Here is a 24802-nt window from a genome sequence, read left to right on the forward strand (position 1 = left end):
TGGCACAGATATATGCTGTCAGTGACTAAAATCTAAAACTAAAAGTGTCTTTTCCCACAAATGTCACTATCGTACTTGGTTTTCTAGAGCTTTTATAGAGCCTATTAAATTAAAATTATGAACTTGCCCAATTTATATCCAATTATATTATCTCTACAACTTAAAGTCTATCATCAATCCCATATGAAACCTATTATTTTGCTCTCTCTATTCATTTTGATTAAACCTAATATTCAAGATTCAATTATGTAAATAAAGTAAGGCAGTGTTTACCAATCTTGTTTCCATTTGGAAACGTTCCCTTATTAGCACAGGCTCTAACGTCCATTTTGTGCATATAAATCCATTTCAGTGTGCACGCATCTTTTCCGGAATGCACACTTCTCATCCTGATTTCTCATAAGGAGCATTCTGTGAACTCCCGGACATAGTAAGAGGACCATGGCCTTAGAGGCAGCCTGATGTAGGTTTGAGTTCAAGCTCTGAGCCAAGTCATTCTGAGTTGCTTAGTCTCAGTTTTCCCATCTTTCAAAAATATTTCTTTATTTGTGTATGCATGCAATAAAGAAATTTCTCGTGATGTTAAATCAGTGCTTCTCCAAATGATTCGAATCCCAGAGTCCCATTTTCATTTGGAGTAATGGCCTATGGAGTACAGTGCAGAAAATCTTGGTATAGACACATGTTGTCAATGACTGAAATCTGCAACTAAAAGCGTTATACACAATGTTACATTAGTTTCAGGTGTGCAACATAGTGATTCCACAACTCTATGCATTATGCTGTGTTTACAAGTGTAGCTACTGTCTGTCATCACACAAGGCTATTACTATACCATTGGCTATACTCCCTCCCTATGCTGTGCCTTTCATCCTTGTGACTCACTCATTCCAGAACTGGGAATCTGTATCTCCCACTCCCCTTCGTCCGTCCTGTGCCCCCTACCATCTTTAAAGTCTGGATATTAAAACTCACCTTAGATAGTTGGTGTAAGAATTCAAGGAGATTTTCTATCTTCTTTCTCTCTATCGACCTATCGATTTATCTAGTCTACTCTCCTCTCTCAGTTTTACATCAGCCTCCATTGCACACAATTACTTTATAAATGGCTTCACTCTTTTTTTTTTCTAGTTGGAGTTGATGACCTAAAACGTGTGTTGTCTTTTCCTCTCATCCTAATTATCTACTGTTTAACGCACACATTGAATTGAGGTTTTCTTCCTGTATAAACAGCCATTATGAGTACCCACTGACGTGGATATATGGATATATAACTGACAAAGCCAAGTTTAGATTTGTTTCCTGCCCTGAATATTATTTTTATAATCCTCTGGCTCTAATTTTTAAAAGTCACCTTGGTCCTGAAGTTGTAGGCGGATATTGACTGTCAGGTCTCTCTTCCATAGGTTGTCGCATCATTGTCATCTGCAGCCATTGTTTTCTCTGTGTCATACGCTGAAGATGTAGCTGATGAAGATTTGGTTCAGTTTCCTGAGGGAAAAATGAATATCCGAGGGCAGTAAAGGGACACATTTCAGATTTCAAATTCCAACCTACAACTGCAAAGGAACAATATCGATGCTCGTCGGGGGCTTGTTCTGACTCACCCATTTTTTTTTTCAGAAGAGAGCTCCAGACTGTAGCAGTGGCTTGGTTACCGAGTAAATTGTCTTGAAATAAGCTTTCAGTGGTGAGTTAGAGTCTGGCCGGATTCTTTGCCTCCTCTTTAAACATGCTCCATAGAGTGTTTGTTCTGCAGGATGGTTGACTCAGAAACTTTAAAGACCAGGAAAGTAAGTGGAGTGTGTGCACGCAGGTGTGTTTGAGGCATGGGGGAGAATGCGGGCACGTGTGATGTATGTGTTTGTGTGCTTTCAAAAAGGCAGGCAAACTTTTCTAGGGTGGAAATTTGCAGCACAAATTAAGGTTCTCAAGCTTCTTATTCTTTCAGTCTGTCTTTCAGAAGGCAGAGAAATGCCCTCTTTCCTTTGTCAGAATCTGAATGGTGGGAATTTGCTAAGACAGGACATTTTCTTGAAGAACTACCCAAAACCGACTTCACAAATCTAGTCTGAGAGAGTTTGGTTTTTTTTTTTTTTTTTTGTATTCTTCTGGGTTGGCACCTAATGTTCCACTGTTTGCTGTAAGGATCAAAGCGACTATTATTTTTGAAAGTGGCTACTTTGTAACCAAGAAGTTGTCTGCCAACCCAGAAAACCTGGATACCAGCAGTATTTGTCTGTGGAAAGATTATCATTAGAAAGAATTTTCTGAAAGTTCTTGAAATTCTCTTTATAATGATGTTTCCCTGAAGGACAAGGAAGGGAGAGCAAATACTGTTATTGTGTAAGTCATGAGGATTGTTCCATGAAAGCCACCTTGAATGGGTCACTTGATGTGATCACAAGAATGTTTTTGCCAATGGAGGAGAAAGTTGTGATGGTTGGGAAAACTACATAATATGAGAAAAGTGGTGTAGGACATATGAGGAGATAACTTGTGAAGTACAAATTTGAACTTGACCTTCAAAAAAAAAATCAGCCTAGTAATGTGTCAGTGGCACACTCGTCCATCAACAGCTCTGTTTGTATAGTCTCAACACTCAGATTCTGATCTCTCAAACTCTTGCACCTTGAAAAAGAACAAGAATTCTCTGGAAATTATTTGATTCCAACCTTGGATCAGGGTTTCTCAACTTCTGCACCACTGACATTGAGCCCAAATGTCAGTTTGTGGGGGCTGTCTTGTGCACCGTGGGATGTTTAGCGATATCCCTGACCTCTACCCTCTAGAAGCCCAAAGCCCCCTTGGGGTGGGGGTAGACTTACCTCTGCTTGAAAACCACTATTTACTCTTGGGAGTCAGAGAAAATAGGGATAACTCTGGGACATACTATGGTTACCAAGGAATAAGAAAGTTTCTAAGAACACCAGAGAAGTTCGTTTAAAAAGGTCATTACAGGGACATAGCATATTATCGGTGTTAATGATAATGGTAATAATAATAATAGCCAGTTGAAACTAGCTGGATTTGTAAGTACTCATTATAAAAATTTTGTTATTATTCACCAATTTATTATCCCGTTCTCTCACTGATGGATGCGGGTTCCAGTTGGGGCTATTACGAATAAAAATGTACGGCCATTATTGTACAAGTCTTTTTGTGACCTTACGTTTTCATTTATCTTGGGTAAATATGTTGGAGTGGAATCTCTGAGTCACGGTGTAGGTGTGGGTTTAACTCTATAAGAAACCCCAATTAGTTTTCCGAGATGGTGGTGATATGTGTATGTTTTTGATACTGCCAACACACCAGGTCAGTATTTCATAAGGACATGGTGATAGGAGCGGTGTGTTGTTAAGGCAAAACTTAAAGAAACTTGGATTTGGGGAGACAAAACCTAACCTCAGAAGTGAAAGACCTGGCTGTAAGTGTCCCATAATTCCATTAGCAAAACCTTATGACAAAAATGTATTCAGCCTCGTCATCAGAATATTGCCAAATGAAATCCTATGCTCTGGCCAAAAGTGAACGGGTCATCAATCTGGCATCTGCCTTCTAAGCTTTTCTGAGATGGAGTTCATATCTTTCTGGGTCTCGTAAAATTACTAAAACGCTAGGAAATCTTTAAATGGTGTACAGTAAGATTACTGAAGCCCCAGGATGCCACAGAACTTGGAACTCTGAAAAGGATAGGCACTTGGGGGAAAAAAAACGTTAAATCCATGATTTTAGCATATTTAGAGCCATTTTTCTTTTTTAGTGAAAGAGTTTTAAGTAGCTTTGAAGTCATTGTATTTTTTGTTTGTTTTGTCTGTTTTTTAAGGCACTGAAAGCTTTCAGAGGAATCAGCCATACTAAATTTGTGATTGTAGTTTAAACTATATAAGGGAATTGAATTAATCAAACTTGTAATCAATGACTAAATGCTTTTTGAAAAAAAGGCTTTCAAAGTGTCTTTTATTAGATATATGAGTGTAATCAATTGAGCGTTAAACGTAATACAAATAGTGTGTGTTCCTTTTCACACATAAAAGCCCCACAGACATTAAAGAGAGAGCTTAACATGGTCTTAATTCCTGGCGTTCTTAAACTTTGTCTCACTGAGTAAGATATAGCAGTTGAGTCAATAATAATTAGGCATTTACTCCTAAGGAGTGGGGTCTTAAGAGCTAATTAGCCAATGAGAAATAAGTTTCTCATTCTGATATAACAACCTTGAGGGAAATGGATGACTGCGGAGATTTTGTGAGCTATGAATATCTGGAATAATCTCTGTGGGCCAACATCGTGTGCCCATTGAGACCGTGGCCCAAGATGCTTCATTAAGTTGGTCCTGAAGGCCCACTCCCCCCAACCAGAACTTTGAGACTCCCTCCCCCTTGGCCACAGGTGGAAATTACAGACAGATAGGATTGAGCGATTTCAGTTCTTTCTTCCTTGCTTCCTACATCCAGTGAATAGAACTCATTCCCTTTCGTAGAGACTGGAGTCCAGAAGGTGCCCATCACGTCCCATGTAGGAGAGTTAAGGATACTCGGATAAGTTGTTTCCCCGGCCCTTAGTTCCTCTGGCTAGCTTTGAGACCATTTGCGTCACATGCTCCCAGCACGCCAAGAAAAAGCTACCATCCACAAAATAAATAAGTAAATTCTAAATATTTTGGAGGAGTCAGCCAACTCGAAATGTCATTCAAGAGATACTTCTAAAACATTTTGTCAAGGAGCTCCAAGGACATTCCATTTCAGCCGAGGTGACAGCTGGCCATCCCTCTTTAGCAAACATAACTAGAGTGGAATTATAACTGAGAAAGCTTAAACAATCATTTGTACTGACCTCACCGGAAGGGAGGGGAGGTCTGCGCAGGATCGCGGAGTTCCTCCTTCCTCCCCTTTGAGCGGCGCCTTTCAGGCTGACAAATGTAGCAGGATGATATTTTTTAAATGGCTCTGTTTTCACTTCACGTGATCCCCAGATGTTTCCAGTTATCCTTCCTCTTCCCCCCCCTTCCCTTCCCCCAGATCAATAGCATTCTTTGCTTGAGGAGGAGGGTGGATACAGCATAGAACAAAGACATCATTGTTATCTTTGACTTAAGTGTTCTGAGAGTCCATGGCTGTAACAATAGTCTGAAAGCCAAGTTGATTTTGATTTGTGAGAACTAGGCACTTGACATGAAAGGGACTTTTATTCTGAGTCTCTGAGAGGACACAGCCGGAAGTAAGTTTAGTTGGAGCCTGGAGGACTCAGATGTGAGAATTAACACCGGAGGATGAAAAGGTGTAAGATAGGACATCAGAGAATCTTCCTCTCACGAGAAGAGGTCTGAATCCTAGCACTTGGTAGGGAGGTGGAGAGTGGAGGAGGACAGCAAGAAACCTGGTGGAAGTCCATGTTTCTCATACGGTGTTGGAACCCTGAGAACACGGTGGCTGGTGGTGTCACCAGCATGGCTCCTTAAGCCCGCCAATACCTCTGGCCAGTAGCCCCTTCATTAAAGTTCTTGAATCGTTGGCTGGAGCGTGTTTCCTACCGGGGCCCCGGTGCTTACAAGATCTGACGGGATGCGGGTTCAATGAGAGTTACAGCCTCTCCAAAGGGAGAACTCACTCTCTAAGGGAGTTTGTTGAGTCATTTATTTAGTTGCTCAAAAGATGTGTGCTTAATGGATCCATTTTGGAGCGCTCGTTGTGTGGGAAAGGCAAGGTCATGGCCTTCCAAAATCCTATAAACCAGAATTGCAGACGAGTGTCATATATACAAACACCTGCCACGGGCGTCTTTGGTAGGGGCAAAGACAAAAATGTCAGCAATGCAGGCCTTATGGGTCCTCAAAGCGTGGAGTTTTCAGTGTTAGGGTGTTCGCTGGATTTTTGAGGAGAAATTTAATCCAAGGGAGCAAATGGAAGGCCACTGCCTGTGAACGTGCCGGTGAACACTGCACAATTCTACATCTATGGGAGTGGTGTCTCCTTCCCATCTCTGAAATTGTGCAGTGCCCAATCTACACAACCAAATACAATGGCCTTGGGCAAATAAAAACAGAAGCTGGGAGGGCTTCCAAGATCCATACTGGGAAAGATTAGGAACACTTTTTTTTACTCCAACGTGCAGATCTGATCATGTCACCTCTGCCCCTTAATCATGAAGTGCTTCCTAGTGTCATAGGGCTAATGCAGACTTTTTTTTTTTTTTTTTAACTTTGTTTTATTTTGGCAAATAACACCTTTTTAAATTAAAAAAAAAAATTAAGTAAGCTCTACACCCAATGTAGGGCTCTAACTCACATTCCCAAATTCAAGAGTCATATGTTCTACTGACTGAGCCAGCCAGGCACCCCGTGAAGACTTCTTAAAATGCTCCAGAATGCTCCGCGTGCTCTGACCTTACCTGACTCTCTAGTCTCAACTTGCATTGTGTTCTCTCTGTACTAACGACACGTGCCGTCTTGGAATCCTCTGAACTCATCATGTGCTTTCCTGCATTAAGAACTCTGCATGGTGTACTTCTTCTGTCTAGAAGCCCTTCCTCCCCCTTCTGGGCCTACCACTTTTTACTCTCCCTCCAGATCTTACTTTTTGGAGAAGTCTTCTCTGATCTACCTGACCAGTGGCATTTCTCCATCAGACACCCTCCTAGCACAGCGGCCCTGTCCTTCATAGACTGCTTGCAATTTGACATTTGCTTTCGTGATTATTTGGCGAATGTCTGTTTTCCTAGACGACTGTCGTAATGATAACAGTAACAGCTAACATGTATTGGATGCTTCCTCTTGCTGGGCCCTCTTCTGAGGTCAGATTAACTCATTTGACCTTCACAGTGCCATTCACGTTGACATTCGGAGTGAGGACGGTACTGTGGTCACCTACCCTATTTTATAGATGAGGAAACACGGAGAGGTTAACCCCCTTGGCCAAGGTTAAGGAGTCCAGAAGGATGGCGACCACATTTGTTTTGCTTGTCCTTGAGTACCCACTAGCCTCGTGCCCAACATAGCAAATGATCACAATTTCTTGGCTGCTTGAATAAAATGTGTTTGAGATGAATCTCAGAGAGCCCGTCCCGGGCGTGAGGCTCCCATGGTCCAGCAGGAGAGGGTTGAGAGAGAGATTGGGAAGCACAAGACAAAAGAATCCAGGAGAAAAGCTGTGAAAAAAGTGAGAAAAAATATTCTTTCTGTTGGCCTTGAGGCACGGTGACAGGCGTGCGGGTTTTAGGGTGAAGTGCAAGGCCCAGCTGAATGCTTAACAGATGTCAGAAAAAGGGGTCGCTGGTAGTGACCGGTGGGGTCACTGGGGAGCAGACCCCAGGTGGGTGCCCCAAACCTCACTCTCATGGACCAGAGGGCACCCGGGAAAAAGAAAGTTAGAGGTCACAGATGGTCCTCATTTCTTCTAGTTTATTTTAGTCTTTCTCCAAAAGATCAGACTTCACCAAAGGATATAATTGGAATCTTCCAGCCCAAGGGCATATTTCATGAGGAAAGAGCTATGGAAGGTCTGCACATTCACCTTGACTCACAGGAAAAGGGGAGGGTGAAGGGAATGCAATGATGATGGATTTTGCCGGGCACCAGGAAGCTGTCAGTAAATAATAAATCACGGAAATGCAGTTTTTCTCTGGGATCACCCAGGCGCATTTGGAAAACTTGGTCTTTAGCTAAGCTCTGAGTTTCTCACATTGGCTCGTGTTGTCAGCACAAAGGGGTAAGGATGGGAGACAAAACTCAGTAACGAGTGTCATTTTCTGTTGGTGTAGAAGGAAGAACAGTGGATGCGAAATCCTAGGACTCACTGTGGCCCTTGCCTTTCATGTACCCGGTGACCTTGATCAAGATTTTCTTGTCCCTGGTCCACATTTGAACAATGAAGGGGTTGGAACGGCTGCTCCACTGTTAAGTTTCTGTGTCGCTTGATGTGGCAGAGCATGTTGTCTATGGCTGATGCCTTTGGCAGTGGGGGTGAAAAGAACAACCTTAAATCCAAATGACAGCCATGCCTTAGTTTAAAGTCCTCTTTTTTGTTTATTATGGATCATTGATAAAGAAAAATACAATTGCTAAAAAGTCTGTTTTGCTTGCTGTTTGCTACGAGCCTTGTAAAACCTTTCTTGAATGTAACCCGCTATGTAAGTTGTGAAACTTCCTAAATGTAGTCTGGTATATAATAGAATAAGTGATTGTACATAAACTAACCGGCATTTCTCGCTTCTATAAACCTGCTTGCTTAACATATTTTCCCTTCCCCTTGGTTCCTCAGGTACTTGAAAAAAAAAAAAAAAAAACGAAAGACCTGGGCAAACTGTTTGCCTAGTCATCGTGGTCTGAGAAAGACAAACTTATCTTACTTGACCAGCTTGTTCTGCTTCTGTACAACTGCCTGGCATAACCGCGTGTTCTTGACCGATCATTACGATACCCATAGCCCAGTTGAAGTTTGACCTAGAGGCGGGAACCAATTACATTCTGCTAAGTGTTTAAATTAAGACATCAACCAATAACCGCTCTGTAACCGCGAAAAATTCCTAACTTCCCCATAAGTTGTTTGTATCTGTCTATAAAAAGGCTGTAAAAACCTCACTCAGGGCCTCTTAGCATCACCGGCGACGGGTGCGCAGAGGTCCGGGTTCGAACCTGCAATAAACGACCCTTGCCGCTTGGCTTTGACTTACGACTCTGGTGGTCTTTTGTGGGAGGCTTTGGAACTTCGGGCATTACAGGGGCAGTGGCGGGGGGGGGGGGGGTGGAAGGAAAGGAGGGGCTGTCAGGGTTGGTCGCCTGAAGGATCTGGAGAAGGTTTTAGCATTCAAGTGCTCTGTGGGTCTGTAAGCGGATATGGTGACAGAAGTGAGCGTAATGGTTTGATATGTAAACTACGCGGTGCATTTCACTCCTTAGCAAACTCAGCAGTTCTCCTGGGAGGCTTGGCTGTCACTTGTGGCTGCTGTTCCTGCAAGGGAAATCACACACGGTGGCAGGCATGCTGTCCCTCTTCGTGAACCTATTTGCTGATCAGCACCTGATACCAGAAGGGAGAAACGAACTTAAAAATCCTAGCTCTGTGATAATCTGCGCCCAGCAGCACTTTACAGGAAGCACTTCTCATTGTGGAGCTGAAGCCTATTCTAAAGTGGAAGATTACCCAGCGTCGCTAGAACGTTCTCCCAAAAAACTGTCACGTCTCACAGATCCCTCTCTTGGGTTTGCTCCCATCTCTCCCGGGAGAGAGCGAGGAACAGGATGCATTTCCCCCTCTTACGATGGGAGAACTGAAACAGCAGGGGCTATGACTTTGTCCAAGGTCAACCAACTAGCCTGAGGCAAGAGTGGGTCTCCCAGCCTGGTCCTTTTTGCCGTTACTTCCAAAACACTACATTCAAGACAAGCTTGGCTTCGGCCTCCGTTTTTCCTCTTTTGATACTGGAGGGAGACGTACTGAGGTACACTAGAGGTTCTCTGTTGAGGTCAAGGTCAGACCATGAAACTCCACAAGGCGTACGCTCTGAAAGAACACCAGCTCCAGAATCTACCTTGATTAGACAACAGTGATGACAAGTAGGATTGTCCAGCACTTACTATGTGTCAGGGACTGTTCTCGCCTGTACCCACTCCAGTAATTCTCACAACCTCCTCAAGAGGTAGGTATTAATATTATCACCGCTGCACGGATGATGAAACCGAGACTCAGAGAGGTCAAGTGGCCTCCCCAAGGTCACACCTAGAGTGGTTTTGTATGGAGTCGACTCGGCCAAACTGGAATCACATTCTCAGAACCTTCTTCTTTCCACGGTCCTGACCTAATGTTGACCGGAAGGGAAATTTGCTTGGGATTTGCTAAGTGGATGCGACCGATAGCCTTTATTCCCTGAAGGGGGTTGGAGTGAGAGGCAGAGGTGGATGCAGAGATGCTGCCGGCAGGTGTGAGCTTTTCGTTGCAAATGTGCGTCCAGGTCTTCCGCCTGCCCTGCGGGTGCAGTTGCCCAACGGCAGCCCCACGACCGTGCCCAGAAACGGGACCAAGTCTTCACGGACGCTCTTTCCAGCGCTCCTCTATCTAGGGCCCCGTTCCTGTGGCTGGAAATGCTGGACTTTTTCATTCGCGGTCCTGACTGGCCTGCCCAGGCCAGCGCTTCAGGAGGGTGGGTCAGCGACTGCATGGACCCCCACATGCCCAGCTCCCCCCACAGCGGTGGAAGGTGCTAGGCCTCTCCCAGTGTCTAATATAATGCCAGAGTGGATCTGCTTCCTTGACTGGATCTGGCTGCTACGTATGTCTGACAAAAGACCCAAGTAGGGGCGCCTGGGTGGCTCAGTCAGTTGAACATCCAGCATCAGGTCAGGTCATGATCTCACGGTTTGTTAGTTCGAGCCCCACGTCGGGCTCCAAAGAGCCTGCTTTGGATCCTGTGTCCCCTCTCTCTCTGTCCCTCCTCTGCTCACACTCTCTCAAAAAATAAATAAAACATAAAAAAAAAAAAAAAAAAAAAAAGACTGAGGTAGGTCCTGAACCCAAATCTGGCAGACTCCGAAACTCGGGCCAGTAACTCCTTGCCCAGTAACTGGGAATGAGGGAACACAAAGGTCACCGGCCAACCCTTCTGACTGCATATAGTGAATCACAGAATTTTACACACAAACCACGACTTTAAACTCTTGGTGGGACTTTTTCCTTCCTCCTCACAATTTCTATCCCACTCAACACGTTGACGACATGATTCTCAACAGGCTTCGAAAATAAAGCTAGCCGGCTCAAATCCCTATTGTGGTAGACACTGGCATAAAGTAGGGCTCCTCAGCGGCAGCACTGGGGACCTTGGGGACCAAATAACTTATTGTTGTGGAGGCCGTCCTGTGCATTGCATGGGGTGTCGCGGCAGCCTTGGCCTCCATCCCGTAGATGACCGCAGCACCCCCGAGTTGTGGTGATCAAAACTGTGTCCGGACATCACCCAGTGTCCCCAGGATGGCAAAATCACACCCAGGTGAGACTATTCTAGGGCAACAAATCCCCTGGGTGCATGGAGCCAGCATTTGGAACTAGAAGCCAGCGGTAGGCTCTTCTCGGGTGTCCAAGATAATCTCTCCTGGCACCTCTCCGTGGGGCAGACAGCTCCTCGGAGGTTCCCGCAGATCGTCTCATCCTGGGCTGGCTTGTCTTCCCCTTTGCGCGTCACCCTGGGAAACACTGCTCCTGACTGTGGCCTCAAACCTTACTCTCCTCGGACCCCATGCTCGTCTCCCAGAGATGAAGCAAACTATAACAAATATTAACACCCGTTAAGTCCGAGTGGTGGGTATTTGTGGCCTTTTACACTGTTTGCTGAGCTTTTATGAAATGTTTCATAATTTTAAGAGAAGGTCAAGGTATATGGAAGCACGGTGGCTGGCAATGCAGTAAAGCTGCGACTTTATCTTTTGGATAATAGTCATGAAGCCATTTCAAATCCTGCATAAACTTGTGATTCAGAGATCAGAATGGCCCTCCTTGTGAAATAAATCCCAACTTGGCTTGGTGGTAAATCTTTTTTTCTTCCCCTAGATTGGGCTGTTTCAGCATAGAAGCTCGTAGGGGTGGAAGGTGGGTGGTCCCAGCTTGCTCCTCTTGCCCTGTTCACCTGCCCTGCTGCCCAGAAATGAGGTTTCACATCCCAGTGCTGTTGGGGGGGGGGGGAGAGGGAGGACAAAGGGGAATGGGCTAGTTCTCACTTAGCTGGGGAGCTTTGTGCTATGACAGATGCTTAAAGCTTGCTTTCTCTCGTGGTGACCTTTGTTTGTGGGCTTGGTAGGTGTTCTGTTTTGTTTGTTTCTGGGAGCCTGTCTTCTAGGATTCCCCTTGAGTCTGGTCATGGCCGAGTGGTCCCTTGAGATTTCTCCTCCAGCTCCAGAGCATCTAGGGGAACGCCTCTAGCTTCCGGCTGCAGAGCCCCTCTTGGCTCCCCAGGCGGCCACACGTGGCAGGAGGTAAGACAACTTTCTAGTGGCTCACTCACTCTCTCTCTCTCTCTCTCTCCCACTGATGTCTGGTGTCTCCTCAGTTCAGTGCTCTTCGAGGGGCACAAGTGATACCCCCAAGGGACGCTAAGAGCTGTACCAAAGGCAGTAGCCTGTCCTGGCCCTCTGCCTCTCTTCCCCATCAATACCAAAGCCCTTAGATGTCTTCCCTGGGGGTTTTCTACTGGCAGTGGGTGGCTCTTCCTGCTTTTCTTATCTACTTTAGCATTCCTCCAACTCCTTCTCTGGGTTTTACTTCCCGAATTTCCTTACTTACCTCCAAGCCTCAAAGAATGAATGGAGCAGGAAATGGAGACTGGTGGTCAGAGCTGGGTTGTGTCGTATTGCATTTCTACCTGCTGCCTATTGCTTTCTGTCTCTGTATCTCTGTCTTGGTCTAGCCTTTCTACGAAGATCTGTTTCAACATTGACGGAGGACTTCCAACACTGAGTATTGTATGCTAAGCAAGCTTATTGCATGCATCATTCAAATTTACAAGTAAATAAACTGAAGCTCGGAGAGGTTAAGCAACTTGGTCAAGGTCATGCGCTTCAGGGAACGGCAAGTCTCATCAGCTGCGGAGCCCTTGTTCTCAGCTCCTATACACACTGCCTTCCAAGACAGGTAAATATTAGGTGGTGCCTTGGAGGAGTGAGGGGTGAGGCGGGCTGGGAGAGAAAAAAGCGTCATGTCTTCTTATGTTTCAAAATTCAAACCCTGCTTAAGACAGGCACCCATTTTTAGGTTCACATTTTTCAGCTTTTGTCCAGGCCACATGTGTTTGGGGGCACGCATTTAAAAAAGTCAGGGCTGAAGAATTTAGCGTGAACACACGTACAGTCCTGTGAGGTCCTAGGGTTTATTCAGATGGGTTTTCTGTGTTCTAGAATCATGATTTCACGAGTGTATTAGTTTCCCAGGGCTGCTACAAGAAATCACCGTGTACTTGGCTGGAAATGAGAGAAATTTATTCTCTCGCAGTGTTGGAGGCCAGGATGGAGTTTTTAGTGGGCCCTACTCCTTCCGGGGTGCCAGGGGTGAATCCTTCCGGCCTTTCTGGCCTGTACTGGCTTGCGGCCATGTCACTTGGGTCTCTGCCTCTGCCTTTCCTGACTCCCTTCCTCCCATGTTTCTGTGTCAGTCTTTCTCTTGTCTTCCAATGCCCTGTGATTGGATTTAGGGCCCACTATAATCTAGGATGATTTCCTCTTGGGATTTTAACCTTAATGACACCTGCAGACATCTTCTTCCAAAAGAGGATGTACGTGTTCTGAGGCTCCAGTGGGGGCGCCCTTCAGCTCACCACATAGGTTTATAGTGCTAGGCTAGCCGGGTTCACAATGCCTCAGTTTCCACACGATGGTACCCCTGCCGTCAGCTCTGTCACACATGATCTATCTAGAAGAATGAGAGTCTTGGGGAAGCCCAAACAGTCAGCTGGTGTTAAGCTGCCTTTATTCCTTTAGCAATACCCGTCTGTCGGTAAATAAGAGTCTAGATGCTTTACAGAACTAATGTGTCTTCTGAAAGTCCTCACACTCTTGGAGAAAAACTTGAGAAATGGGAAAATTGGGCTCAATATGTGTGAAAGAACTGCGTCTTCTTCAGGGGAAACCCAGGGTACGCACTTCAGAGAGTATTACTATTATATAGAGACGTGAACACATAGCAGCTAAGTGAAAAATCATCACTGCTAATACGCCCATCTCGGGGACTTGCTCCATTTCCCAGACAGTTTCGTGAAACTCTCTCTCCCTGAATTGCTTGAAAAGAATCGATACCGGCTGGAGAAATCATCATAGCCTCAGCCTGTACCAGCGGAGCCGGGAAGGAAGAACTGCTTAGTGAAGAGTCCAGCAAGCATAAACGAGTGCTTCCAACAGCCCTTGTGCACCTTTCCCTTGACTAAGTTCGACTCACACTTTACCCAGACAGGTCAAGTTTCAGTTTCATGCGCCCAGCCCCGACCCGGTCATTGGGATCCATTTAAGTTTTGGTTTCCCGGGAAATGGTGTAGAGGTCTATTTGTTCAGCATTTGCCTTCTGGCAATGAAATGCAATCCCTTTAGCTCTGCAAACGCGCCCTCGCTGGCTGCCCGGCATGAGGCATTGGGCACAGGGTGGGCCCTTCTCCGGGGACCGCTGTTGGGGATGGGGAGCCGGCCATGTAAACAATCCCGGGCGAGAGGGGTGTGCTCTTCTAGAAGACAGGGCACAGCTCCATGGCAACACACACGGGCCATAATTAATACCTTTCTAAACATTTTTCTTACTGAAAAAAATAATTGATGTTTCTATTAAAAAAATATAGATACGAAAAATAAAAACTGCCTATAATCCGCATAGCATAGAAGTAGCAATGGGTAACCTTTGGTCTGTATATACACCTGTACCTTTGTATCTGTGCCTGTAATATTATAACTGCCTGTGCCTCTGGCTATGTCTGCACCTTTATCTGTAGCTGGTTTTACATTGTGCTTGTATTCATCACTCTATTTTATTTTATTATTTTTTAAATGTTTATTCTTTTTGAGAGAGAGAGAGACAGAGCATGAGCAGGGGAGGGGCAGAGAGAGACAGAGAGAGGGAGACACAGAACCTGAAGCAGGCTCCAGGCTCTGAGCTGTCAGTACAGAGCCCAACGCAGGGCTTGAACTCATGAATCGCGAGATCATGACCTGAGCTGAAGTTGGACGCTCAGCCGACTGAGCCACCCAGGCACCCCTATCCACCACTATGTTTTAATAACAAGATCATCCTCTTTAAATTTTTTTTTTTTTTCAACGTTTATTTATTTTTGGGACAGAGAGAGACAGAGCATGAACGGGCGAGGGGCAGAGAGAGAGGGAGACACAGAATCGGAAACAGGCTCCAGGCTCTGAGCCATCAGCCCAGAGCCCGACGCGGGGCTCGAACTCACAGACCGTGAGATCGTGACCTGGTTGAAGTCGGTCGCCCAACCGACTGCGCCACCCAGGCGCCCCAAGATCATCCTCTTTAAAATGCGCACATTTTCTGTTTTATGGTCTGCTTGTTTACTCACCAGTGTATTGGAAACACACTTCCATAGTATTTAGTATGGTTCATCATTTTTGACAGCTATATATATTCTATCGTATAGGTAGAACTTTGTTACTCAAGCAATCTCTCGTTACTTTGAATTTAATAATCTAATAAGTAAATATGTGCAGGAATCTATAATTTTGCTCTTAGAAAAAATTCTGAAATTGAAGTCTCAGGCTTGACATGAAGGTGTGCGTTTAGAGTTTTTGCCTTGGAGGCGCCTCGGGGAGAAGGGAGGGAACAAGGAAAGTGTGACGTTGGACTTGGGGCTTCCCGGAGGAGCAGGCTGGGGCAGTCAGGTGGTGGAGGGGAAAGGTAGGGCTGTCTGAGAAGAGACATAGCGGTGCCAGTGGGCAGGTGCAGGGATATTCGGGGAGCAGGGTCTGTGTGCCTAGAGCTGAGGGGTGCCACGGGCAGGGACTGTTGAAGCCGGAGGGTATGGAGCCCGAAGGTAAAGTACGGTGGTAGCAGAACTATAGGGCACTGACATCGTCCTTTGGGCCAGGGAGTCTCAAAGGAGAGGGGAAACAGGCACGTGGATTCAGGTGTGCTGAATCTTGAGAACTTTCACCGCCAAGGGTACATTCCTTGCCCCTCCCTCCAAGGCCTGAGATTTCTCTCTCCTTCTCCCCTCTCCATTTGGTAGATAGGACTCCTGCTCTCGTGTTTTACCCCAACTCCTTTGAGAATCCCAGGCATGGCTGGTAGGCTATGCTGCTCATAGGGATGGTGTGGAGGTAGGGAAAGGAGGCAGGAGTCCTTGTTAGGGGCAAGAGGGAACCGCTCAATGTTACGGGCAGTAAAGCGACAGATTCTGACTTGTGGCCCGCAGAATTCCTTCTGATGTGGTCTACACGGGGGTTCTTGAATCATCTGTGGTGAGGGACTGACTGCTGTTTTCTTTTCTACTATATTACAGACTGACATTTAAAAAAAAATATAATAAAGACGAGTTACTAGAAAAATGCAATAAAATACAAGCAACACTATTTATTTATTTATTTATTTATTTACTTATTTATTTAGAGAATGTGTGTCCGAGTGAGTGGGGGGAAGGCAGAGAGACACAGACAGACAGAGAATCTCAAGCAGGCTACCCACTCAGCAAAAAGCCTGACCGGGGCTCGATCTCATGATCCTGGACCTGAGCCGAAGTCGAGAGTCAGATGCTTAATAGACTGAGCCACCAGGTGCCCCTAAGTGTCACTTCTTAAACAATAGACTTGGGGTCCCTGTGTGGTTCAGTCAGTTGAGCGTCCGACTCTTGGTTTCAGCTCAGGTCACGATCTCATGGTTTGTGGGTTCGAGCCCCACGTTGGGCTCCATGCTGTTGTAGAGAGTCTGCTTGGGATTCTGTCTCTCTCCGCCTCTCCCCTGCTCATGCTCTCTCTCTCTCTCTCTCTCTCAAAATAAATAAATTTAAAACAATTAAAAATTAAATAGTAGATTCAACAGACATAAATGAGCCCTGCCAAATTTGCTTACAGTGTCAAATGCTCCACTCAGTTTCTGTTCCTGCCTTATTGAAGACCTGTAATCAGCATTGTGTGGGTGGCCCCTTCCATGAACTGCACCTGGAGAGGTACAGGTGTAGCCTCTACTCTAGAGAACCAGTCAGAGGGAGAGAGACCAACCAGCAGGCTGCTTGCAAGATCGCGGGGGACAGAGAGTCTCAGGGCACCAGCTCAGGCAGGGACAGGCATATGAAAAAGAGGCGAAGATAATATGTTTGGTCTTACCTCTCCCATTTGTTTTATGGCTAAAAAATTCTTTGTAGTTATTTTTCTTGTGTTCTATTTTATGCTTCCATTTTTTTCTTTTTTGCTTTTATTTCCCCCAACCATTTGGAAACTGCATGTTCTGTCTTTCAGCACTACATGTAGTTTTCATGAAATTAAAAAAAAAAAAAACAACCCCAAACTGGCCCCTATAATTCTCCAAACATCAAAGGGAAATGTAAATTAAAACCAGAATGAGATATCTCATACCTGTTAGAATGGCCGTCATTAAAAAGAAGGAGATAACAAATTCTGGCAAGGGTGTGGAGGAAAGGACCCTTGCACACTGTTGGTGGGGTTGTAAATGGGTGCCTCCACTGTGGAAAGCAGGATCGAGGATCCCCAAGAAATTAAAAATGGAGCTCTCCTATCATCCAGCAATTTCACTTTGGGGAATATATCCAAAGGAAATGAAAACACTAACTCAAGGAGATACCTGCACCCCGTGTTCATAGCAGCATCATTTACAATAGCCCAGGCCAATGTAAATGTCCATGATGGATGAATGGATAAAGAAATTGTGGTATATATATACCATGGAATGTTCTTCAGCCATGAAATATGAGGAAATCCTACAATTTGTAATCACATCAATAGACTTAAATTTTTTTTTAATGGTTATTTGTTTTTGAGAGAGAGACAGAGAGAGTATGAGTGGGGAGGGGCAGAGAGAAAGGGAAACACAGAATAGGAAGCAGGCTCCAGGCTCTGAGCTGTCAGCACAGAGCCTGACATGGGGCTCGATCCCATGAACCACGAGATCATGACCTGAGCTGATGTCGGACACTTAACTGACTGAGCTACCCAGATGCTCCACATGAATGGTCTTTGAAAGCATTATGCTAAGTGAAATAAGTCAGAGAAAGACAATTACTGTATGATCTCACTTACGTGTGGAATCTTAAAAACAAAAAAATAAAAAAAAACCCAAAACTCATAGAAAAAGAGATCAGACTTGTGGTTACCAGAGGTGGGGGCAGGGGGAATCGGAGAAAGGTTGTCTAAAGGTACAAGCTTAGGGGCGCCTGGATGGCTCAGTCGACTGAGCGTCCGACTTTGGCTCAGGTCATGATCTCACAGTCCGTGAAGTTCAAGCCCCGCACCAGGCTCTGTGCTGACAGCTCAGAGCCTGGAGCCTGTTGCGGAGTCTGTGTCTCCCTCTCTCTCTGCCCCTCCCCCACTCATGCTCTGTCTCTGTCTCTCTCTCTCTGTCAAAAACAAATAAACATTAAAAAACAAAGGTACAAGCTTCCAGTTGCATGGTAAATAAGCACTAGGGATATAATGTACAATATAATCACCATAGCAAACACTGCTGTAAGGTATACAGGAAAGTTAAGAGGAAATCTTAACAGGTCTCGCCACAAGGAGAACATGTTTGTTCTCTTTTCTTCTTTCCCTTCGTTGTTATCTGTGTGAGAAGTGGATGTTAGGTGCACCTGTGCCTCAAGCCCCCTTGCCTAGGCAGGAGGGGGAGGGGCCGCTCCAAGCTACTCCCGATTTCCCAGACAGGCTCTCAGGCTGGGGAAGGCTGGTAACTACTCTCAGCCTTGTCTGAATTAATCCTCTTTCCCAGGCGGAGCAGTGGAAGCCTCCATGTCCTGGGTTGGCTTTGCTCTGGAGCCATGATCTCTGCCTGTCCCCTTCTTGGCTGGAGTGCTCTCGGGCCACACGGCTTCCAGGACTTGTCCCCAGCCCCTCTGGTCAGATGCGGCCAGAAGACTCTCTCCACAGTGGCTGGAACCGTGACTCTGCACCTTGCCTGGGCGTGGGAAAACTGGCTCCAGGGCAGGCAAATGCTCCTTGTCTGAGGATCCAAGTGGGGCAGATCTGCACCCCACAGAGTTCCCCGGTCAGAGGCACCCCCAATTTGGAGCTGCAGATGAGCAAAGTCGTCGGTTGGGACTACGACTTGGGCACCGCAGGTATGAACTTGGGGGTCGGCCAAGACCCCCCTTTTCCGTCACAGTCATTTTCCCTAGGGTTGCGTCCTGCGGATTCTCCTGCAGTCCCTGTGGGGTGAGATCAGAGGAGCGGCTCCTGAAAAGTGACCCGCAGTGCTGGAGAGGCTAGTGGTCCCCTCTGGGTTCTCTCAGGGAGACCTCTCGACATGGTGCTGCCCTGGTCTGGGGGAGGGGCAATGCGGTCAGTGTGGAAGTGCTTTTTGTCCCTTCCGATGTTGTCGGTCTCGGTCTCTGTGGGGCAGCAGGGTGCTTCAGCCTCACCTCTGTGTTCTAGGATTCTTTCAGCAGTGTCTTGTTCTTGCAGAAATGTTAGTGGTCCCTGTGAGGGGGAGCGAAGTTAGGAAAGACCCAGAGCGCCATCTTGGTGATGGCGCTCTCTCTGTAACCATGTGTAGAACATTTATTTGGATACAGCTCTGTGTTTATCTGAGTTCAGTGTTGACTGTTGGTGCTTTTTTTTTTTTTTTTTTGAGTTCTTCATTTTAAATCACCTCTTGGGATGCCTGATGAAAGCATTAAGTAATATTTTCACAATAACTGGTAGTGTGTGTGATATGAGAAGAAAAGGAGCCGCTGACCTTCTGGAGTAGGCCGGCATTACAGTGGGGCTTAGTGTTCTCCTGTTGGACATAAATGATTTTGCACAAAATGAGTTTCAGACCAGGTCACTCTCTGACTGTGATGGATCTAGACACTTCACGGTCATGTCTGAACACAAAACACGACCATTGTCCAAACCACAGAGATGGCCAGACATCTCTCTATCCTGGCTAATATGAATGATTGCTGCTTCTTACCCAATTTCTTTAGCTTTGTCTGGACTTTCCTCCTTCTAGATAAGATTTATTAAGTTTCCCAATCACAGAATTACCTCTGTTGCCTAAGAGCATCAATCCACAGTCAAGCCCTACATCCCCAAATCACTTAACACAAGTGCAAATCTTATCGCAAGTTTTTTTCGAATACCCTCTTCCTGAGACACTTCAAGGTTTTCTGGGCTGTAGTCACTCTCACTGAGATGAGTAATAAACCCACTTGTTCCAGCATATTCATGGTGGTCTGTGGCTGCAGAACACTGACAGGCGGAGTGATTGCATTGATGGCTCCACTAACTTGTGTCCGCCTCCTTTGCCGGGAACTTTGTAGTTCCCTCCCGTTCTGACTCTGGCTCAGTCACGTGACTTGCCCTGACCCATGGCCTGGTAGCAAACTCGAATGCAAACAGAGGCTGGAAAGCACACGTGTGTCTGTTGTCTGTGTTGAATCCCTGGTACCTCCATGAGATCAAGCTAGCATGACAGAGGACAAGACACATGGAGATAAGTGGACCCTGGTGTCCAGCTAAGGCCAAGGACATGTAAGGTAGCCTAGCTCAGATCAGCAGAATTCCCCACTCAACTCATAATCCTGCAAACAAAACTAAATGTTTATTAGTATAGCTTACAAAGGTTTTGTGGTTGCTTGTTTCGCAGCATCATTGTGGCAATAAATAGTGGGTACGGTTTCCCGTCTAAGAATATATTTCTGTTGACAACCTATTTGGTAGACAATCCCTGGGTCATGCACTTGGCTTCAAAACTTTATAGATTTGCTACATTGTCTTTTATTGTTAGGGTTTGATTTTTGTTTCTAGTTAAATTGTGATTTTCGTTTGGTGTCATCAATTATAAGTTGGGTCTCTTATCTCCATCCTATTTATCAATTTCTTCTTCGTCTTTCTAATCGCATTTTTCATTTTTTGGAACCCTTTCCTTTTTTTGATCAGCTCCATTTTTATCTAAGGACCAAAACGCAGCCTCTTTTTTCTTTGACATCTTCTTTCCTCTCTTGTTTCATATGTTCTAGAACTTCTTAGATTGGGTTACCTGTAAAATGTGCTCTTGCTTTGCATTGCCAAGGAAATATGTTCCTTTTTTGAGTGATGCAGAACTTTTCAACTGTGTGTGTGTGTGTTTCTGGAACTTTCAAACAAATGGCCATATGAGTTCTTTTCTCATCCCATCTTCTTATACTTGTGTGATGGCACATTCATCTTGGCATGTCTTCTCCAGTTGAAGTGTGAATGGATATGCACAGCTCGTAACCAAAATCCTAGTATTTTGCAAACATTTACCTGAGACAGTTTTTCTGGGTTATCTGCTTTTACCTTTTTCTTTCTGAATATGATACAGAAAAACATTTTTGAGTAATTTGAAGTAATGTGTAGTCCTTACATTAGAAGCTGAATATGAACAACTCCTATTCTCAGTTTTTCTGGTTACTCTCTTTGCCAATGGCTGCCTAAAATCCCAGGATGCGACACTCCACTGCCTGCCTACTTCTACTCTGGGCCAACGGAGTTACCATCTCTGCAGGAGAGAGAGTTGTGTTGTCCAATCTCGAAGCCATTAGCTGTATGGACAGAGACCTTGAGGTAGGTCTAGTCCAAACCAAAATCTGCTGGGAGTGTAAAATATACACCAGATTTCAAACACATTGCACAAAAAAGGGAATGTAGAATATCTCACTTATATTGAAAAGCATTGACTATATGCTGAAACGATAATATTTTGGATATATTAAAATAATCTAGGGGCGCCTGGGTGGCTCAGTCGGTTGGGCGGCCGACTTCGGCTCAGGTCATGATCTCGCGGTCCGTGGGTTCGAGTCCCGCGTCAGGCTCTGTGCTGACGGCTCAGAGCCTGGAGCCTGTTTCGGATTCTGTGTCTCCCTCTTTCTCTGACCCTCCCCTGTTCATGCTCTCTCTCTGTCTCCAAAATAAATAAATGTTAAAAAAAAAATAAAAAAGAATCTATTGTAACTGACTTCACCTGTTTAATTTTCCTTTGTAAAAATGTGGCCACTAGAGAATTTTATTTTTTTTTAAATTTTTTTTTTCAACGTTTATTTATTTCTGGGACAGAGAGAGACAGAGCATGAACGGGGGAGGGGCAGAGAGAGAGGGAGACACAGAATCGGAAACAGGCTCCAGGCTCCGAGCCATCAGCCCAGAGCCCGACGCGGGGCTCGAACTCACGGACCGTGAGATCGTGACCTGGCTGAAGTCGGACGCTTAACCGACTGCGCCACCCAGGCGCCCCACTAGAGAATTTTAAATTATTTATCTGGTATGCATTGTATTTCTATTGGACAGTAGCAATACAAAGAGATACTGTATACAGTGTGTGTGTGTGTGTGTGTGTGTATATATATATACACACACACACAGACACACACAAAGATACCACACTGTATGTTAATTATACTTCAATAAAACAAACAAATGAATAAAAACCACAAAGCTACAGAGAAACAGAGAGAGAGAGAGAGAGAGAGAGAAACTAATACACAGTGGGGTAGAAATCTATGGTCACTTTAGGAAGCCATTTTCTGATCAGCACTGACCTTGTTCTCTGGCATGAGAATACGTAGAGGCAATGTGTAAATACCTCTACTCACCTTCTTCCTGTGGATCTTGGCCATTTTGCATTACAAGTAACGTAACAGAAATACAAAGGATTACAAGAAACTTCTGTAAACAATTATATGCCACAAATTGGACACCCTTGAAGAAATGGATAAATTCCTAGAAACATGCAACCCACCAAGACTGAACCATGAAGAAGTAGAAAAGCTGAACGATCTGACTACTAGTAAGGAGATTGGACCAATAATCAGAAACCTCCTACCAAACAACAGTCCAAGACCAGATGGCATCACTAATGAATTCCACCAAACATTTCAGGAATTCACACCAATCCTTCGCAAACTATTTCAAAATGTAGAAGAGGGAGGAATACTGCCAAGCTCATTTTACAAGGCCAGCATTACTCTGATACCAAAACCAGACAAGGACTACAAGAAGAGAAAATTATAGGCCAATATCCCCGACGAACATAGATGCAAAATCTCTCAACAAAGTATTAGCAAGCAGAATTCAACAAGACATTAAAAGGATCATGCACCAAGGATTTATTCGAGGGAGGTAAGGATAGTATCCTTGCCATTTTGTGTCAAAGATCAAAGTCAGTGAAGTCTATCTACAGTCTTCGACCGAAGCCCTCTTATGTCATTTAAATTTTGCAAACTGCTGGAAACTTAGGAACATCCGATGAGGAACAGTTATTTCTCCTACAATAGAGGATTAGCTTGGGCTCTGATCTGGGTTGGACTTGGATGGGGCGCCTTAGCTGAGGCTTCTTTGTTCCATACAACTCCCATTTCTAGTGGGCTAGCCTAGGCATGTTCTCATGGCAGTGATAGAGGAACAAGCGTGAGAACAAGCCTAATCTTACCAGCACTTTTTAAGTTTCTGCTCGTGTCTCACTTGCTGACATCCCATTTGCCCACATGGCAAACCCTGAATCCACGTGGGAGGGTACTGTGAAACTGCAAGGCAATGAGCCTGGATGCAGAAAGGGAAAAGGAGTGGGGCTTGCCTCCCCATTGTGGGTAGAGGGAATTCTTCCAGAAGTCTGGGGAAGTACTAATTTGTCAAGTTTCCAATGACATTTCAATTTTGTCTCCAGGGGAAGGGAGGGAGCTGTCATGCCCCTCACTGTGTGGATCCAGAAGTACATTTTTAATCGCCCCTTAAACTACGCTTGGAACAAGCTCTATCATTGGGTACTTAATAGACAATATTCTATTCATTTAGATAAATGTTGCAAGAAGTTTTCTTGTGATTGTTAAGTTAGTAAAGATAGTTTTTTTGCTATTACTATTAGTATTAACTTTTGTTATTATTATTCCTCACATAGAAAAACAGCATGCATATGTCACTATGGCCAAAAAGAAAACTGGAATTGTCCAGGTAGTGTCTATTTGTCAGGGGCGAGCTGGTGCACTGGGAATGAGGGTAACAGTTCCTTTTTGGAGCAGCCAGATGGATAGAAGGAAATGTTCAGGCCAAATGTTTGCTTTCAGCCAGTCTGTCTGGCCATATTGAGAAGGGGTTACCAGCTAAAACATTTGCTATTGACTGTGGAGGATGATATGAACCGTGGAGTAGTTTTATTTGGAACCAGGCAGAAGAGATTTGCATCCCAACTTTGCAGCTCCCTAGTTGTGTCAAACTGAACAAGTTTTTCTACCTCTGACAGTCTCCTCCTTCCCTTATTTGTAAAAGGGCCAGCGAAATTTCTACCCAACAGGGTAGCTGCAAGTGTGATATGACGTAGCATGCGAGTTAGCAGAACACATGCTCAGGAAGCGGGATCTAAACTCTACCATGTCTGTGTGGGACTGTTTGGGGGGATTCCCTAATTTCCTCCAACTCTGTCTCTTGTTGACAGTGGGAGTTATTTGGTACAGCTGAAATATTTTCTAGCTGTATCTTTTACTCGTTTATACGTTAATTTATGTATACCTTTTGCTCATTCCTTCATTCAACAAACATTTGTTGATAGTCTCACAGGTTGGGCTCTCCTGAAACAGCGAGATGGAGGAAAGTATCTGTTAGGAACCAACATCTGGGAAGCTGAAAGGGAGGAAGCAGGATTGGGCAGAGGGAAAAGCCACACTGTGACCCAGGACCAACAGGAAGCTGCCAGGTGATCCTAGAACAGATGTTGCCTGTTTGAACACAGATGTGGCCTGTGGCCACATTTGGCCAAAATGGCTGTCTTTTTTTTTTTTTTAATGTTTATTTATTTTGAGAGAGAGAGAGAGAGAGAGATAAAGCTCTAGTGGGGGAGGGGCAGAGAGAGAGAGAGAGAGAGAGAGAGAGAGAGAGAGAGAGAGGGATCCCAAGCAGGCTCTGTGGGGCTCGATCCCATGAACCGTGAGATCATGACCTGAGCTGAAATCAAGAGGCAGACACTCAACCGACTGAGCCACCCAGGTCCCCTGGTTGTGTTTTCATACCTCTGCCTTGCGCATTCACTGGATGAGGTCTACCCTGGGCAGGACGCAGGCCTCGGGCAGGGTAAGGTATAGCTGAAGCAGTGTCTGAAGGAGCTGACAGGAGAAAGCTGGGTCCTGAGGACACTGTGCGGAAAGACAGCACATCCTTCCCTGAAGGGGGACT

The 24802-nt window shown here is 45.2% G+C and overlaps 1 long non-coding RNA gene across 3 annotated transcripts in view; it reads left to right on the forward strand.

The window, feature by feature from the left end:
• The window catches only part of LOC147577097 (uncharacterized), a 120871-nt gene extending 116252 nt beyond the window's left edge, over positions 1 to 4619 (forward strand). For 2 of the 3 annotated variants that reach the window (XR_015256017.1, XR_015256018.1), the window contains one exon: positions 1407 to 3379. This is a non-coding gene — a long non-coding RNA (uncharacterized LOC147577097). Of the gene's footprint in view, positions 1 to 1406; positions 3380 to 4483 lie in introns of those variants that run through there. The other variant, XR_015256019.1, reaches the window with a different exon arrangement.
• The last annotated feature ends 20183 nt before the right edge of the window (positions 4620 to 24802 follow it).

This window comes from Puma concolor, chromosome C2, assembly GCF_028749965.1.
Source record: "Puma concolor isolate L17-30 chromosome C2, mPumCon1.1.hap2, whole genome shotgun sequence".
Lineage (NCBI taxonomy): Eukaryota > Metazoa > Chordata > Mammalia > Carnivora > Felidae > Puma > Puma concolor.